Raw genomic sequence first — 17,770 nt, 5'->3', positions numbered from 1 at the left:
AGATTCATAGATATTTAGGTCAGAAGGGACCATTATGATCATCTAGTCTGACCTCCTGCACAACGCAGGCCACAGAATTTCACCCACCACTCCTACAAAAAAAACCTCACACCTATATCTGTGCTATTGAAGTCCTCAAATCGTAGTTTAAAGACTTCAAGGAGCAGAGAATCCTCCAGCAAGTGACCCGTGCCCCATGCTACAGAGGAAGGCGAAAAACCTCCAGGGCTTCTTCCAATCTGCCCTGGAGGAAAATTCCTTCTCGACCCCAAATATGGTGATCAGCTAAACCCTGAGCATAGGGGCAAGATTCATTCTCTGTCCCACAAATATCACTGAAATTCAGGATTTGAAAATTCTATTCCAAACTAGTTTAAATTAATTGCTACACAGGCTTGTTAACTAAAGCGTGTCTGCATGCATCACTGTGCACACTACTGAGAACATGGTTGGTTGAATTACCGCAGAACAAACATGGGCTGAAACAGCAAAGGGACACTAACCAAAATTATGCACTTCAGGCACAGAGATCCTGGTCTATTTCTCAGAAAAGAACGAATGAACAGATACAAAATATATCTACAATTTAAAATATACCAAATTATGCATATTTACATAGATTAAGAAAGAGCAACTTCAGATATTCCTAAAAGGTGCCAAATGATTGAGTTTCATCCTGTGGGCACAGTGCATAGGAAAGTGTCCCACAAACTTCTGCAGAGTGTTGTTATCTCTTTAATTGTTTTCTCCTTGAAATATAGTCAGATGTTAGCTTCTACACAAGAAAATCCTCAGAGACATGAGTTTACAACCAGAGGATTAGAGTCTGACTCTTGAATGTGGTCCTTAGCTTCCAAGGTGGCAGAGTACTCAATTAGAGAAGAATTTGGAGCAGCAATCCATCTTGGCTGTTTCAGATGGCATTACAAAGGGAACAGTATTTAGCAGACCTCAACTGGAAGGACAGTGCCTTCATGAAACAGCTTTAGACGAAAAAGAGAGAAGAGTATAAATGGAAGAAAGGAATGGAAACTGAAAAAAATGAGGAAGGGAACGAAATATTTGTTCTACATAGTATAGTCACTTGATTCCTTATCCCCCATTTCGAAAAAAAAAAAATTACCCTTAGCTTCAACCTTTTCTTCAGCGCAAAGGAGAAACAAGTAATTATACTTAGCTGCACACAGAGCTATACACCACACTCAGGTTTTGAAAGAGTACAACACTATTACCCCACAGGCTGCTACCGGTGTATCAGTTCACCTAATTGTCAGCATCCAGTTATGCACTGCGATTGCTAGCAGAAAGTAGGGTTCCCTTCTGCTGCATAATACAGCACATGAAATCATATATTATAAAGGAAAAAGCTGGCAAAGACACAGTTTGATGAAGTTTATCTTAAGTCGGTTGCTTGTGAATGCACCTGTTTTAAAAGAACTTCTCCTGCTAGAAATGTAAACCTGAGCATATCCTGTCTTTTCAAGGAGTGAACAAAGTCTGTCTGTTTAAAGTATGAAATGTACCAGATGTTTACAAATTCTTTTGTTTACTGATTGAGGCCCTGATTCAGGAAAGTACATAAGCATATGCTTAAACACTTTCCTGAACAGAGGTCTAAATCAAATACCTTCTTTTACTGAATCACAACTCCACACGTGCACCTTCTTTGGAATATTTTTCCGTACACATACCTTTTTACTCGGTTTTAAAAAAGAGATTTACACTTGAGAAATCTCTGCTAATGTAATCTTTACATAAGACCCTTCAAAAGAGATGCCAGAGTATCCCTGTAGTGTATATTATATATTATATTCAGAGAATTCCTTTCATCAGAATGATAAAAAACGCACTTGAGCATATCCGACATTAGCTTATTTACTTGGATTGGAAAAAAAAGAATGAAATGGGTAGGCTGATAGACTAAAAAATAAATAAAATAAAATGTTAACAGAACATTACAAAATCATATTCCAAAATAATTTCCCCCCTAAATTTAGAACCACGAGATAAAATATAAAACATTTTGAAACACAGTTTACATTTAGAAAAAAAAGAGATGGCAATATTGAAAAATACTTTAATTTGTATTTAAGAGTTTATGGGTAAGTGTCAAAAACACTTAGCCAGTGGCCTACCTCTGCTCCCACTGAAGTCAATAGTAAAACTCCTATGGACTTCAATGGGATCAGTCAGGTTAACTGACTGATTCTGAAACTCGCATCCTACATGTCTAATTTGAGCTCACCCTACTCCCAAAATTTTAGCATGGCCCTTACCTCAACTGTTAATACTGAGCAACTGACTTTCAATGAGACTTAGGATCCCAAGTGCCCAAGTCACTTTTGAAAATGTTACCCTCCTCTAGATCACAAAACATAACAGTTCTTTCACACAGGGCTGCCATAGCCTGGTCTACACTACGGAGTTAGGTTGAATTTAGCCACGGTAGGTCAATTTTAAAATGATTGCATCTACACAACCAACCTTGTTCTGTCGACCTAAAGGGCTCTTAAAATCCATTTCTGTACTCCTCCCCAGCGAGGGGAGTAGCGCTAAAATCAACCTTACTGGGTTGAATTTGGGGTAGTGCAGACGCAATTCCACAGTATTGGCCTCCGGGAGCTATGCCAGAGTGCTCTAATGTGACCGCTCTAGACAGCGCTTTGAATGCTGATGCACTAGCCTGGTACACAGTAAAAGCCCCGGGAAATTTTGAATTTCATTTCCTGTTTGGTCAGCATGGCGAGCTCAGCGGACCATGCAGTCCCCCCAGAATTGCAAACAAGCTCCAGCACGGACCGAAAGGGAGACACTGGATCTGATTGCTGTATGGGGAGAAGAATCTGTGCAGGCCAAACTCCGATCAAAAAGAAGAAATGCTAATATATATGCCAAAATCGCACAGGGCATGGTGGAGAGAGGCTACAACAGGGACACACAGCAGTGCTGCGTGAAAGTTAAGGAGCTCAGGCAAGCCTACCAGAAGACAAAGGAGACAAACGGTCACTCTGGGTCAGCCCCCCATACATGCTGTTTCTATGATCAGCGACATGGCATTCTAGTGGGGGACCCTACCACTACCCCACCACTGTCCGTGGACACCTGCAAGGGGGGAGTCTCACACAACAGGGAGGAGAATTTTGTGGATGAGGAGGAGGAAGAGGAGAATGCACAGCAGGCAAGCAGTGAATCTGTTCTCCCTGGCAGCCATGACCTTTTCATCACCCTGGAGCCAATACCCTCCCAAGGCGGGATCCCCGACCCTGAAGCCGGAGAAGACAGCTCTGGTGAGTGCACATTTGTAACTACAGTACAGGGTTTAAAAGCAATAGTGTTTAATGTTTGATTTTCCCTGAAGAATTGGGATGCATTCGCAGCCAGTACAGCTACTGGAAAAGTCTGTAAATGTGTCTCAGGATGGAGTGGGAATCCTCCAGGGACATCTCCCTGAAGTTCTCCTGGAGGTACTCTGAAAGCCTTTGCAGAAGGTTTCTGGGGAGGACTGCCTTATTTTGTCCTCCACAGTAGGACACTTTACCACGCCAAGCCAGTAGCAAGTAGTCTGGAATCATTGCAGCACAAAGCATGGCAGCGAATGGTCCTGGGTTTTGGTCGCATTCAAGCAACATTTGGTCTTTATTTTTGAATGCATCCGATGAAGTGAGCTGTAGCTCACGAAAGCTTATGCTCAAATAAATTTGTTAGTCTTTAAGGTGCCACAAGTCCTCCTTTTCTTTTTGCGGATACAGAGTAACATGGCTGCTACTCTGAAACCTCAGGAGAGTGATATCATTCATGGTCACATGGTTGAAATAGGGGAATTTTTGTAAGGGAACAGTAAAAGGACCCCGTTCATGCTGGGTTGTTTGCGCTTGGCTAAAAGGGATCATCCCGGAGAATAGCCACGTGGTGGGGGGAGGGGTGAAGGGATCATCCCAGAGAATAGCCATGAGGTGGGGTGGGGGGAGTTGTGTGCTGCACATCCACCCGAAAACCGCAGCTCCTCCTTTAAATGTGAAACCCAATTGCCATTGCTTGCTATGGGAAAGGATGGCACTGCAGTTTGAAACCATTCCCACATGTTATGAAGGCGGAAGAAGCCAACCCCGCGTACCAAAAGGCTTACCATGGCTGCCTGGGAACCGAATTCTGTTGCCCAGCTGTGTGAGATATGTCACCATACCGGCAGGGGCTCAACATAAAAGGCAAAATGCGACCTTGTACCTAAAGCATGTGTGCTGTGAATTGCTTGATTCACTGTGAAAGAGTCTCCCTTTTGTTCTCAGAAATGTAACATCTTAAATTTTACTCTCCCTTTTTATCTCCCCCCAGGTGCAAATGTTTCTATGCTCCCCCTATCATCTCCATCCCTGAGGTTATGGCAGATTAGAAGGCGAAAAAAATGCACCTGTGATGACATATTTTCTGAGCTCATGCAGTCCTCCTGCACTTGATAGGGCATAGCTTAATGCATGGACGCATTCAGTGGCAGAGGCCAGGAAAGCATTAAGTGAGCGCGAAGAACAGAGGCAGGAAGCGATGCTGAGGCTAATTGTATAACTGCCTGCCCTCCTCCCCAAGTTCCATATCCTCCTCACCCAGACGCCCAAGAATGCAGGCGGGGGGTGGGGAGGCTCCGGGCACCCAGCCACTCCACTCCAGAGGATGGCTCAACCAACAGAATGCTGTCATTCAAATAGTTTTGATTTGTAGTGTGGCTACAATAAGCAATGTGGCCTTGTCCTTTCCTCCTCCCACACCCCACCCCACCCGGGCTACCTTGTCAGTTATCTCACTATTTTTTTTTTAATTAAGAAAGAAAGAATGCATGGTTTGAAAACAATAGTTACTTTATTTCCTTTGCCAGCTGTGATTGAAGGGGGGAGGGTGGTTGGCTTACAGGGAATTAAAATCAACAAAGGGGGTGGGCTTGCACCAAGGAGAAACACACACAGCTGTCACACCGTACCCTGGCCAGTCATGAAACTGGTTTTCAAAGCCTCTCTGATGCGCAGCACGCCTAGCTGTGCTCTTCTAATTGCCCTGGTGTCTGGCTGCTCAAAATCAGCCACCAGGAGATTTGCCTCAACCTCACACCCCGCCATAAATGTCTCCCCCTTACTCTCACAGATATTATGGTGCACACAGCAAGCAGCAATAACAATGGGAATGTTGGTTGCGCTGAGGTCTAACCTAGTCAGCAAACAGCACCAGCGAGCTTTTAAATGTCCAAAGGCACATTCTATCACCCTTCTGCACTTGCTCAGCCTATAGTTGAGCTGCTCCTTACTACTGTCCGGGCTGCCTCGGTATAGCTTCATGAGCCATTGGAGCAAGGGGTAGGCTAGGTCCCCAAGGATAACTATTGGCATTTCAACATCCCCAACAGTTATTTTCTGGTCTGGGAAGTCAGTCCCTTCTTGCAACTGCTCAAACAGCGCTGAGTTCCTAAAGATGCAAGCGTCATGCACCTTTCCTGGCCATCCCACGTCGATGTGGGTGAAACGTCCCTTGTGATCCACCAGTGCTTGCAGCACCATTGAGAAGTACCCCTTCTGGTTTATATACTGGTTGGCAAGGTGGTCCGGTGCCAAGATAGGGATATGTGTTCCATCTATTGCCCCACCACAGTTAGGAAACCCCATTGCAGCAAAACCATCCAGTATGACCTGCACATTTCCCAGAGTCACTACCCTTAATAGCAGAACGTTAGTGACTGCATTGGCTACTTGGATCACAGCAGTCCCCACAGTAGACTTGCCCACTCCAAATTGATTCCCAGTTGCAGTCAGGCATTGCAAGCTTCCACAGGGCTATCACCACTTGCTTCTCAACTATCAGGGCAGCTCTCATCTTGGTAATTCTGCGCTTCAGGGCAGGGGAAAGCAACGCACAAAGTTTGAGGAAAGTGGCCTTATGCATGCGAAAGTTTCGCAGCTGCTGTGAATCATCCCATACCTGCAACACTATGCGGTCCCACCAATCTGTGGTTGTTTACTGGGCCCAGAATCAGCATTCCACTGTATCAACCAGCCCCACTGGTTGGGACATGATGTCCCAATTGCCACAGCCCATGCTTTCAGGAACATCTGTGTCCATGTCCTCATCACAATTGTCCTCGTGCTAGCATCTCTTAGCCTGGTTCTGCACATACTCCAGCATAATGCACGAGGTGTTTACAATGCTCACAACAGCAGTGGTGAGCTGACTGGGCGCGAAACGATTGTCTGCTGTTGCTTTCCACGGAGGGAGGGAAGAAGGGGCGACTAACAACATGTACCCAAAACCACCCTCGACAATGTTTTTGCCCTCTCAGACATTGGAAGCTTAACCCAGAATTCCAATGGGCAGTGAAGACTGCAGGAACTTGGGATAGCTACCCACAGTGCACTGCTCCGTAAGTTGATGCTAGCCCCAGTATTGAGGACACACTCGCTGACTTAATGCGCTTAGTGGGGACATACACAATTGACTGTATAAAATCAATTTCTAAAAATCAACTTCTATAAAATTGACCTAATTTCATAGTGTAGACATTACCCAAAGAGTCTTACCAACATACTGACAGTCCAATTCTCAAGTGGTACATGTTATAAGTGAGTGCAGAATTTAGCCCCAAGTCTCTATTTTGGTTTGCGGTGCCTACATTTAAACATACTATGCCATCCCTCTAGCCTTTTTACCAGGAAAGCAACATGCTTCTTTGTGCAAGCAGTTCTATGAAATAAAGAAAGCTGTGTGCTTACATACCGTCGATCACATTAGATAAGATTTTTTAAAAGGATAAAGTAATTTCAGAAAATCGTATTTATTTTGACACAATGCTGCTAACAGCAGATGAAAATTACTAAAGTCAGTTTTCTAAACGTATCTGGGTGCTTATCTCCCACTGATTTAAATGGGAGTTAGGTGCTTAAATGCCTTAAAAAAAATCAGGTCTTTTAATCCCTTAAGTTTTACTCATTGCTAAAAACGCCTTACTTTTGTAATTTTACCTTGAACTTTCAGGTTTGAGCCACAGTCCTGGAAAGATTTACACATGTGCTTAATTTTATGCACTACGAATAATCCCACTGACTTCAAAGTTACAGCATATGAAAAATCCTTGCAGGTTCACAGCCTTCAACCTTAACTGTTAAAGCTGAAGGAGAAATTGCTGTGAAAAATTACGTTCAGAAAACTGAAAACAAAAAAGTAAATTGTTCACATTACCAGTTAACCCTTTCCTATTATTTTAAGTGTCAAAAAGTTCTCAGTTAATGTCAAAAGTTGGGTGAACGGTGAAGCTGCATATAAATATTTTTGAAACAGACAGAAGCCTGCTGCCTCCTACAGGTAAGAAGCTGAGGGAAAATAAAATGGGAATTACAGAGGAAATCTATTTAAAGGGGGGGGGGAATCACATTTCTATCGGAATTTTTATCTGGTCATTCAACAAGAAACAGCTTACATTGCAAGAAATGAAGATTTCTTTCCTCCCTGTGTTCATACTGTTTACTTTGTGAATAATCATGTCTCCCTGCTCATATGGAACTTTCACCTAGCATGGGCTGAGAGAATTTAAAAAAAACAAGAAACAAACCAACCCAAAATGTGATTGTAAAAACAGAAACGTTAGTATGTGACTCAGGAGGCGCTGAAGTACCTGAAACTACTTTTCACTTTTTGTTTTAATTTACCAGCTGTCAAGTTGCCTATAACATTTCAACTTGTCAATCCTGAGTAGTAGGATTCCTTACACTTCCTGTATTTTCATGGTTTAATAGTATCGATGATCACCAGGCTGGTCATCTTTTATCAATTATTGACGGGCTGAATTAATTGTCTTTAGTTTGCTCTTATATTGGCAATTCCTCCAGGTGTTCTGCCTGCCTGGCTCTGAGGACACTATTGCTTAAAGATGAAGTACAAAGTAAAACTGAATCAAGGGCCAGAAATTTTCACAAAATTCCCCCTCTAACAGAGCTCTGGCCCTGATTCAACAAGCTGCTTAAGCACATGAATTGACTTCAGTGGGACTACTCATGCTTGAAGTTAGCCATGTGCTCAAGTTTCTTGCTGAATTAGGAGGCCTCTAGGGACCTTTCACACTTACAGCATAAATTCTTAAAAGTTAAAACGTTTTTTCTGTGCTGAATGTCAGTTAGTGGGGCACTCTGCGCATATTTCCAAGTTTATTGCAATTTTCATTTTCATTTTCCCCACTCACCATTAATAGAAACTTTATCTAAATTGAAATTTTCATGAAATGTAAGAGAAATTGCACCAATTAAGAAGTGAAAATAACTTTTTGTTTCATAAGCCGCAATATTAGTCAATCAGCAATGTGGTGTCATCTCAGGCAAGGAGTTTATTTTTAGAAGACTTGCCAATGACATCCTGAATCTCAAATTTGAACATGGGATAAGAAACCACAACACTCCCATATTTAAAAAACAAAAACAAAAAAACCCCCCAAAAGCGCTCCCCTTTTCCCCCCAAAAAACAAAGCAAAGAAAAAAATTAAGTAAAAAAAGCTAAGCAGTGTTGTATGTAAGAGTCACATTGATATATATGGACCTATTTTTTTAGTGTTCTGTTCAATTTGTTGATCATTGTCATGCATCTTTTTTCATTTCTTTACACTAACAATAACACCCCAGATTCACAAACTGCTGTATTTTGTAATGAACAGATGTTTGTGCTCTCTAATTAAGCATGGTTGCAGGATTCATAGAGCTGCAGAGCCTTTATGCACACCATTAGAAACCTAGATAGCTGGGTATGCAATGACTGGGAGAAACTCATAGTGACTTGCCTGCCTGGTGCGAAGGTTGCGGATCTCTCGAGACATCTAGATAGCCTTGTGTGTAGTGCTGGGGATGAACCAGTGGTCGTGGCACATGTAGGTACCAATGACATAGGGAAGGACAGGAGAGAGGTTTTGGAGGCCAAATTTAGGCTGCTAGGTAAGAGACTGAAGTCCAGGACCTCCATGGTAGCATTCTTTCAAATGCTTCCAGTTCCACATGCAGGGCCAGTTGGACAGGCAGAACTGCAGGGTCTCAATGCATGGATGAGATGATGGTGTAGGGAGGAGGGGTTTAGATTTATTAGGAATCGGAGAAACTTTTGGGAAAGGGGGAGCCTATACAGGAAGGATGGGCTCCATCTAAACCAAAATGGAACTAGATTGCTGGCGCTTAAAATAAAAAATGTCGTAGAGCAGTTTTTAAACTAAGGGCTGGGAGGAGCCAGCAAGTGCAGAGGAGCATGTGGTTTGGACAGGAACATCCTTTAGGGGAGGATCTCTACATGGAGATTCCTTATGTCCTAATAAGGAGGAGAGGATGGAAGATAAAATACAGGTAGGATCTGATGAGAAACAGTCAAAAGAAAAAAAATCCCATTCAATTACATCATGTAATGGCAGACAGCTAAAAAGTGACAAGTTTTTCAAGTGCTTATATACCAATGCTAGAAGTCTAAATAGTAAGATGGGCGAACTAGAGTGCCTTGTATTAAATGAGGATATTGATATAATAGACATTGCAGAAACTTGGTGGAATGAGGATAATCAATGGGACACAGTAATACCAGGGTACAAAATATATTGGAAGGACAGAACAGGTCATGTTAGTGGGGGAGTTGCACTATATGTGAAGGAAAGCATAGAGTCAAATGAATTAAAAATCTTAAATGAACCAAACCGTACCATAGAATCTCTATGGATAGTAATTCCATGCTTGAATAATAAGAATATAGCAGTAGGGATATATTACAGACCACCTGACCAGGATGGTGATGGTGGCTGTGAAATGCTCAGGTAGATTAGAGGCTATTAAAATAAAAAACTGAAAATAAAATAAAAAACTGAATATTAATGGCGGATTTCAACTATCCCCATACTGACTGGGTACATATCACCTCAGGTAAGGGATGCAGAGATAAAGTTTCTGACCCCTTAAATGACTGCTTCTTGGAGCAGCTAGTCCTGGAACCCACAAGAGGAGAGGCAATTCTTGATTTAGTCCTAAGTGGAGTACAGGATCTGGTCCAAGAGGTGAATATAGCTGGATCGCTTGGTAATAGTAACCATTATATAATTAAATGTAACATTCCTGTGGCGGGGAAAACACCACAGCGGCCCAACACTGTAGCATTTAATTTCAGAAAGGGGAACTACACAAAAATGAGGAGGATAGTTAAACAGAAATTAAAATGCACAGCACCAAAAGTAAAACCCCTGCAAGCTGCATGGAAACTTTTTAAAGACACCATAATAGAAGCTCAACTTAAATGTATACTTCAAATAAAAAACTTAGTAAGAGAACCAAAAAAGAGCCACCATGGCTAAACAAAGTAAAAGAAGCAGTGAGAGGCAAAAAGGCATCCTTTCAAAAGTGGAAGTTAAATCCTAGTGAGGAAAATAAAAAGGATCATAAACTCTGGCAAATTAAGTATAAAAATATAATTAGGAAGGCCAAAAAAGAATTTGAAGAACAGCTAGCCAAAGACTCAAAAAGTAATAAAAAAAATTTTTTTAAGTACATCAGAAGCAGGAGGCCTGCTAAACAACCAGTGGGGCCACTGGACGATCAAGCTGCTAAAGGAGAACTCAAGGACGATAAGACCACTGCGGACAAACTAAATGAATTCTTTGCATCAGTCTTCACGGTTGAGGATGTGAGGGAGATTCCCAAACCTGAGCCATTCTTTTTAGGTGACAAATCTGAGGAACTGTCCCAGATGGAGGTGTCAGAGGAGATTTTGGAACAAATTGAAAAACTAAACAGTAATAACTCACCAGGATCAGATGCTATTCACCCAAGAGTTCTGAAGGAACTCAAATATGAAACTGGAGGACTACTAACTGTTGTCTGTAATTTATCATTTAAATCAGCTTCTGTACCAAATGACTGGAGGATAGTTAATGTGATGCCAACTTTTAAAAAGGGCTCCAGAGGTGACCCCGGCAATTACAACCAGTAAGCTTGACTTCAGTACCGGGCTAACTGATTGAAACTATAGTAAAGAACAAAATTGTCAGACACATAGATGAACATAATTTGTTGGGGAAGAGTCAACATGGTTTTTGTAAAGGGAAATCATGCCTCACCAATCTACTAGAATTCTTTGAGGGGGTCAATAAGCATGAGGACAAGGGGGATCCAGTGGATATAGTGTACTTAGATTTTTCAGAGAGCCTTTGACAAGGTCCCTGACCCAAGGCTCTTAAGCAAAGTAAGCTATTATGGGATAAGAGGAAAGGTCCTCTCGTGAACTGCTAACTGGTTAAAAGATAGGAAACAAAGGGTAGGAATAAATGGTCAGTTTTCAGAATGGAGAGAGGTAAATAGTGGTGTCCCCCAGGGGTCTGTATTGGGCCCAGTCCTATTCAACATATTCATAAACGATCTCGAAAAAGGGGTAAACAATGAGGTGGCAAAATTTGCAGATGATACAAAACTACTCAAGATAGCTAAGTTCCAGGCAGACTGCGAAGAGCTACAAAAGGATCTCATAAAACTGCGTGACTGGGCAACAAAATGGCAGTTGATAAATGCAAAGTAATGCACATTGGAAAACATAATTCCAACTATACATATAAAATGATGGGGTCTAAATTAGCTGTTACCACTCAAGAAAGAGATCTTGGAGTCATTGTGGATAGTTCTCTGAAAACATCCACTCAATGTGCAGTGGCAGTCAAAAAAGCGAACAGAATGTTGGCACTCATTAAGAAAGGGATAGATAATAAGAGAAAATATCATAGTGCCTCTATATAAATCCATGGTACACCTACATCTTGAATACTGTGTGCAGATGTGGTTGTCTCATCTCAAAAAAGATATACCGGATTTGAAAAGGGTTCAGAAAAGGGCAACAAAAATGATTAGGGGTCTGGAACAGCTGTTGTATGAGGAGAGATTAATAAGACTGGGACTTTTTCAGCTTGGAAAAGGCGACTGAGGGGGGATATGATAGAGGTCTATAAAATCATGACTGGTGTGGAGAAAGTAAATAAGGAAGTGTTATTTACTCCTTCTCATAACACAAGAACTAAGGGCCACCAAATGAAATTAATAGGCAGCAGGTTTAAAACAAACAAAAGGAAGTACTTTTTTACACAACGCAGAGTCAACCTGGGAATTCCTTGCCAGAGGATGTTGTGAAGGCCAAGACTATAACAGGGTTCAAAAAAGAACTAGATAAATTCATGGAGGATAGGTCCATTGATGGCTATTAGCCAGGATGGGCAGGAATGGTGTCCCTAGCCTTTGTTTGCCAGAAGCTGGGAATGGGTTACAGGGGATGGATCACTTGAAGATTACCTGTTCTGTCCATTCCCTCTGGGGCACCTGGCATTGGCCACTGTTGGCAGACAGGATACTGGGCTAGATGGGCCTTTGGTATGGCTGTTCTTATGTTCTTAGCACAAGCAGTAAGGGATTGCCAAGCCACCACCTGAACTGTGATGAGACTGGGGGCTAGGAGCCTAATAGATAAAGCCCCTTGGAGGCAATGGAAAGACTCATTCATTTTAATGGTCAGGCCCCATAAGAGCAGCTTCTCTTTCTTTTTCTTTTTTTTTTCCCCTTCCCCACAGAGTTTAGGGCCAGAAGGGATAATTACATCATCCAGTCTGTATTTTTTTAAAAGAAAAATGAATAGAAGAAAGTCCTTCATGTGCAACTATATTCTAGACAGCAGGAGAATGTGGACATCAGGATTGTTGGGTCCATTCCTGGCTTTGGTAAGGGATTGCAGTGTAGTGGCAAGAACAAGGGATTCAGAGTTAGGACTACTGAAATTTTTCTTTAAAAACAAAACAAAACAATACTTTGCGCATTTACACAGTATTTATTCATCTGTTGATCTCAATGCAGTTTGAGAAGATGGGCATACAGAAGTAGCTCCATTTTACCAATAGCATAACTAAGCACAGATTTCCCATTTTTTCTGAGAGGCAGTGTGGCTAACTGAATGAGATATGCCTGCTATATTGGAAATGAACGCTGACAGCAGTGACTTTCTGCAACCTGTGTTGGTCTATGTACTGATATTTGCCTTCTCCTAGAGCAGTAGTGTTAAACCTTGCTCAATAACAACAGTTTTGTAGACTTTTCAATCCTTCACACCTGTCAGTGGAATAGGCGTGACAAGAACGCATGGACTCCTGGCTCCCAACTTGGTGCTCCTTCTTCTACAAAAAATGGCATTTGCAGGTACATAAGCAGCATCATTTCAGATACCATAGTGATAGTTGCCAATATAAGAATCAAGACAGATAAAGGAAGAGGACCCATTTTGCCTGCACCACAAATAGAGCTATAGCTGCATGACATCACTTTGGAATAATAGTGAAGGCTTTAGAGCAGTCTGGAAGAATATTCTGTGTAATGTAACAACAGTTCCAATTTTGAGATACTATGATTAAAACAGAACAACTAAATGTTCTACAAACTATCACATATGCAAGAATGGCTATTATGTGGCGGTCATATTTTTACAGGAACAGTGGAAAGCACTTCTCTGACCTGTGCTATTCCTCTGCCAAATTTCAACTATAGTTTCTACTTCCAACCCAAGGCACTAGAGCTGTTCAGAAAAAGGTGGGGGGAAACTTACAGTGACAAAAACTCCCTGTTTTCGCCTCCATTAACTTTGCTCTTGAAACAAATTAAACTTTCTGGACCAAAATTTCCAGGGGGAAAAAAAAAACAACCTCCCAAGAAGAGACCAACTATCAGAAATTTAAAGTAAACTGAAAATGGGTTTATAATGGAAAGCAATAGGCAACCTTAATAGGCAGCACTACATGCTCCACATGTATAAATGTCACACATCCTATATTCTCCACGTAAGAACTTTTCAACAATCACAAAGCACATTATAGATACTGAATTACTAAGTCTCAGCACCTCTGTGAGAGAATTTATCAGCCCCTTTTCACAGAGGGTATGTCTACACTACGAAATTTAGGTCGAATTTATAGCAGTCGGTTTTTTAGAAATCGGTTTTATATATTCGAGTGTGTGTGTCCCCACAGAAAATGCTCTAAGTGCATTAAGTGCATTAACTCGGCGGAGTGCTTCCACAGTACCGAGGCAAGTGTCGACGTCCGGAGCGTTGCACTGTGGGTAGCTATTCCACAGTTCCTGCAGTCTCCGCTGCCCATTGGAATTCTGGGTTGAGATCCCAATGCCTGATGAGGCTAAAACATTGTCGCGGGTGGTTCTGGGTACATATCGTCAGGCCCCCGTTCCCTCCCTCCCCCCGTGAAAGCAGCAGCAGACAATCGTTTCGCGCCTTTTTTCTTGAGTTGCCTGTGCAGACGCCATACCATGGCAAGCATGGAGCCCGCTCAGGTAACCGTCACCCTATGTCTCCTGGGTGCTGGCAGACGCGGTACGGCATTGCTACACAGCAGCATCAACCCATTGCCTTGTGGCAGCAGACGGTACAGTAGGACTGGTAGCTGTCATCGTCATGTCCGAGGTGCTCTTGGCCACGTTGGCCAGGAGCGCCTGGGCAGACATGGGCGCAGGGACTAAATTTGGCGTGACTTGACCAGGTCATTCTCTTTAGTCCTGCAGTCAGTCCTATTGAACCATCTTATGGTGAGCAGGCAGGAAAAACGGATTGCTAGCAGTCCTACTGCACAATCTTCTGCCAAGCAGCCACGAGATGTGGATGGCTGGCAATCCTTCTGCACCGTCTGCTGCCAGCCAAAGATGTAAAAGATAGATGGAGTGGATCAAAACAAGAAATAGACCAGATTTGTTTTGTACTCATTTGCTTCCGCCCCTCCCCCGTCTAGGGGACTCATTCCTCTAGGTCACACTGCAGTCACTCACAGAGAAGGTGCAGTGAGGTAAATCTAGCCATACATCAATCAGAGACCAGACCAACCTGCTTGTTCCAATAGGAACAATTACTTAGGTGCACCACTTCTTATTGGAACCCTCCGTGAAGTCCTGCCTGAAATACTCATTGATGTAAAGCCACCCCCTTTGTTGATTTTAATTCCCTGTAAGCCAACCCTGTAAGCCATGTCGTCAGTCGCCCCTCCCTCCGTCAGAGCAATGGCAGACAATCGTTCTGCGCCTTTTTTCTGTGCGGATGCCATACCAAGGCAAGCATGGAGGCCGCTCAGCTCACTTTGGCAATTAGGAAAACATTAAACACCACACGCATTATCCAGCAGTATATGCAGCACCAGAACCTGGCAGAGCGATACCGGGCGAGGAGGCGACGTCAGCACGGTCACGTGAGTGACCAGGACATGGACACAGATCTCTCTCAAAGCATGGGCCCTGCCAGTGCATGCATCATGGTGCTAATGGGGCAGGTTCATGCTGTGGAACGCCGATTCTGGGCTCGGGAAACAAGCACAGACTGGTGGGACCGCATAGTGTTGCAGGTCTGGGACGAGTCCCAGTGGCTGTGAAACTTTCGCATGCGTAAGGCACTTTCATGGAACTTTGTGACTTGCTTTCCCCTGCCCTGAAGCACATGAATACCAAGATGAGAGCAGCCCTCACAGTTGAGAAGCGAGTGGCGATAGCCCTGTGGAAGCTTGCAACGCCAGACAGCTACCGGTCAGTTGGGAATCAATTTGGAGCGGGCAAATCTACTGTGGGGGCTGCTGTGATGCAAGTAGCCCACGCAATCAAAGATCAGCTGATATCAAGGGTAGTGACCCTGGGAAATGTGCAGGTCATAGTGGATGGCTTTGCTGCAATGGGATTCCCTAACTGTGGTGGGGCCATAGACGGAACCCATATCCCTATCTTGGCACCGGAGCACCAAGCCGACGAGTACATAAATCGCAAGGGGTATTTTTCAATAGTGCTGCAAGCTCTGATGGATCACAAGGGACGTTTCACCAACAGCAACGTGGGATGGCCGGGAAAGGTACATGACGCTCACATCTTCAGGTACTCTGGTCTGGTTCAAAAGCTGCAGGAAGGGACTTTATTTCCAGACCTGAAAATAACTGTTGGGGATGTTGAAATGCCTATAGTTATCCTTGGGGACCTAGCCTATCCCTTAATGCCATGGCTCATGAAGCCATACACAGGCAGCTTGGACAGTAGTCAGGAGCTGTTCAACTACAGGCTGAGCAAGTGCAGAATGGTGGTAGAATGTGCATTTGGACATTTAAAGGCGCGCTGGCGCAGTTTACTGACTCGCTTAGACCTCAGCGAAACCAATATTCCCACTGTTATTACTGCTTGCTGTGCGCTCCACAATATCTGTGAGAGTAAGGGGGAGACGTTTATGGCAGGGTGGGAGGTTGAGGCAAATCGCCTGGCTGCTGATTATGCGCAGCCAGACACCAGGGCGGTTAGAAGAGCACAGGAGGGCGCGGTACGCATCAGAGAAACTTTGAAAACCAGTTTCATGACTGGCCAGGCTACGGTGTGAAAGTTCTGTTTGTTTCTCCTTGATGAAACCCCCCCGCCCATTGGTTCACTCTACTTCCCTGTAAGCTAACTACCCTCCCCTCCTCCCTTTGATCACCGCTTGCAGAGGCAATAAAGTCATTGTTGCTTCACATTCATGCATTCTTTATTCATTCATCACACAAAGAGGGGGATGACTACCAAGGTAGCCCAGGAGGGATGGTGGAGGAGGGAAGGAAAATGCCACACAGCACTTTAAAAGTTTACAACTTTAAAATTTATTGAATGCCAGCCTTCTGTTTTTTGGGCAATCCTCTGTGGTGGAGTGGCTAGTTGGCTGGAGGCCCCCCCACCGTGTTCTTGGGTGTCTGGATGAGGAGGCTATGGAACTTGGGGAGGAGGGCGGTTGGTTACACAGGGGCTGTAGTGGCAGTCTGTGCTCCAGCTGCCTTTGCTGCAGCTCAACCATACACTGGAGCATACTGGTTTGATCCTCCAGCAGCCTCAACATTGAATCCTGCCTCCTCATCACGCTGCCGCCACATTTGAGCTTCAGCCCTGTCTTCAGCCCGCCACTTACTCTCTTCAGCCCATCACCTCTCCTCCTGGTCATTTTGTGCTTTCCTGCACTCTGACATTATTTGCCTCCACGCATTCGTCTGTGCTCTGTCAGTGTGGGAGGACAGAATGAGCTCAGAGAACATTTCATCATGAGTGCGTTTTTTTTTTTCTTTCTAATCTTCACTAGCCTCTGGGAAGGAAAAGATCCTGTGATCATTGAAACACATGCAGCTGGAGGAGAAAAAAAAAGGGACAGGAGTATTTAAAAAGACACATTTTATAAAACAGTGGCTACACTCTTTCAGGGTAAACCTTGCTGTTAACATTACATACATAGCACATGTGCTTTCGTTACAAGGTCGCATTTTGCCTCCCCCCGCCGCGTGGCTACCCCCTCAACCCTCCCCCCTCCCTGTGGCTAACAGCGGGGAACATTTCTGTTCAGCCGCAGGCAAACAGCCCAGCAGGAATGGGCACCTCTGAGTGTCCCCTGAAGAAAAGCACCCTATTTCAATCAGGTGACCATGAATGATATCTCAGTCTCCTGAGGATAACACAGAGAGATAAAGAACGGATGTTGTTTGAATGCCAGCAAACATACGCTGCAATGCTTTGTTGTACAATGATTCCCGAGTACGTGTTACTGGCCTGGAGTGGTAAAGTGTCCTACCATGGAGGACGCAATAAGGCTGCTCTCCCCAAAAACCTTTTGCAAAGGCTTTGGGAGTACATCCATGAGAGCCGCGAATGCCAGGGCAAATTAATCCTTTCACATGCTTGCTTTTAAACCATATATAGTATTTTAAAAGGTACACTCA

At 43.6% G+C, this 17,770-nt stretch overlaps 1 protein-coding gene across 6 annotated transcripts in view; it reads right to left on the bottom strand.

Annotated features, from left to right (window-relative positions):
* The window catches only part of ZHX1 (zinc fingers and homeoboxes 1), a 43,310-nt gene that overhangs the window by 13,066 nt on the left and 12,474 nt on the right, over window positions 1–17,770 (bottom strand). The window lies entirely within an intron of this gene.

The sequence above is a fragment of the Lepidochelys olivacea genome (assembly GCF_965140295.1).
Source record: "Lepidochelys olivacea isolate rLepOli2 genome assembly, chromosome: 2".
In the NCBI taxonomy this organism is placed as follows: domain Eukaryota; kingdom Metazoa; phylum Chordata; order Testudines; family Cheloniidae; genus Lepidochelys; species Lepidochelys olivacea.
Note: the sequence above shows the minus strand (reverse complement) of the source record. Positions and strands in the feature narration are given on the sequence as shown.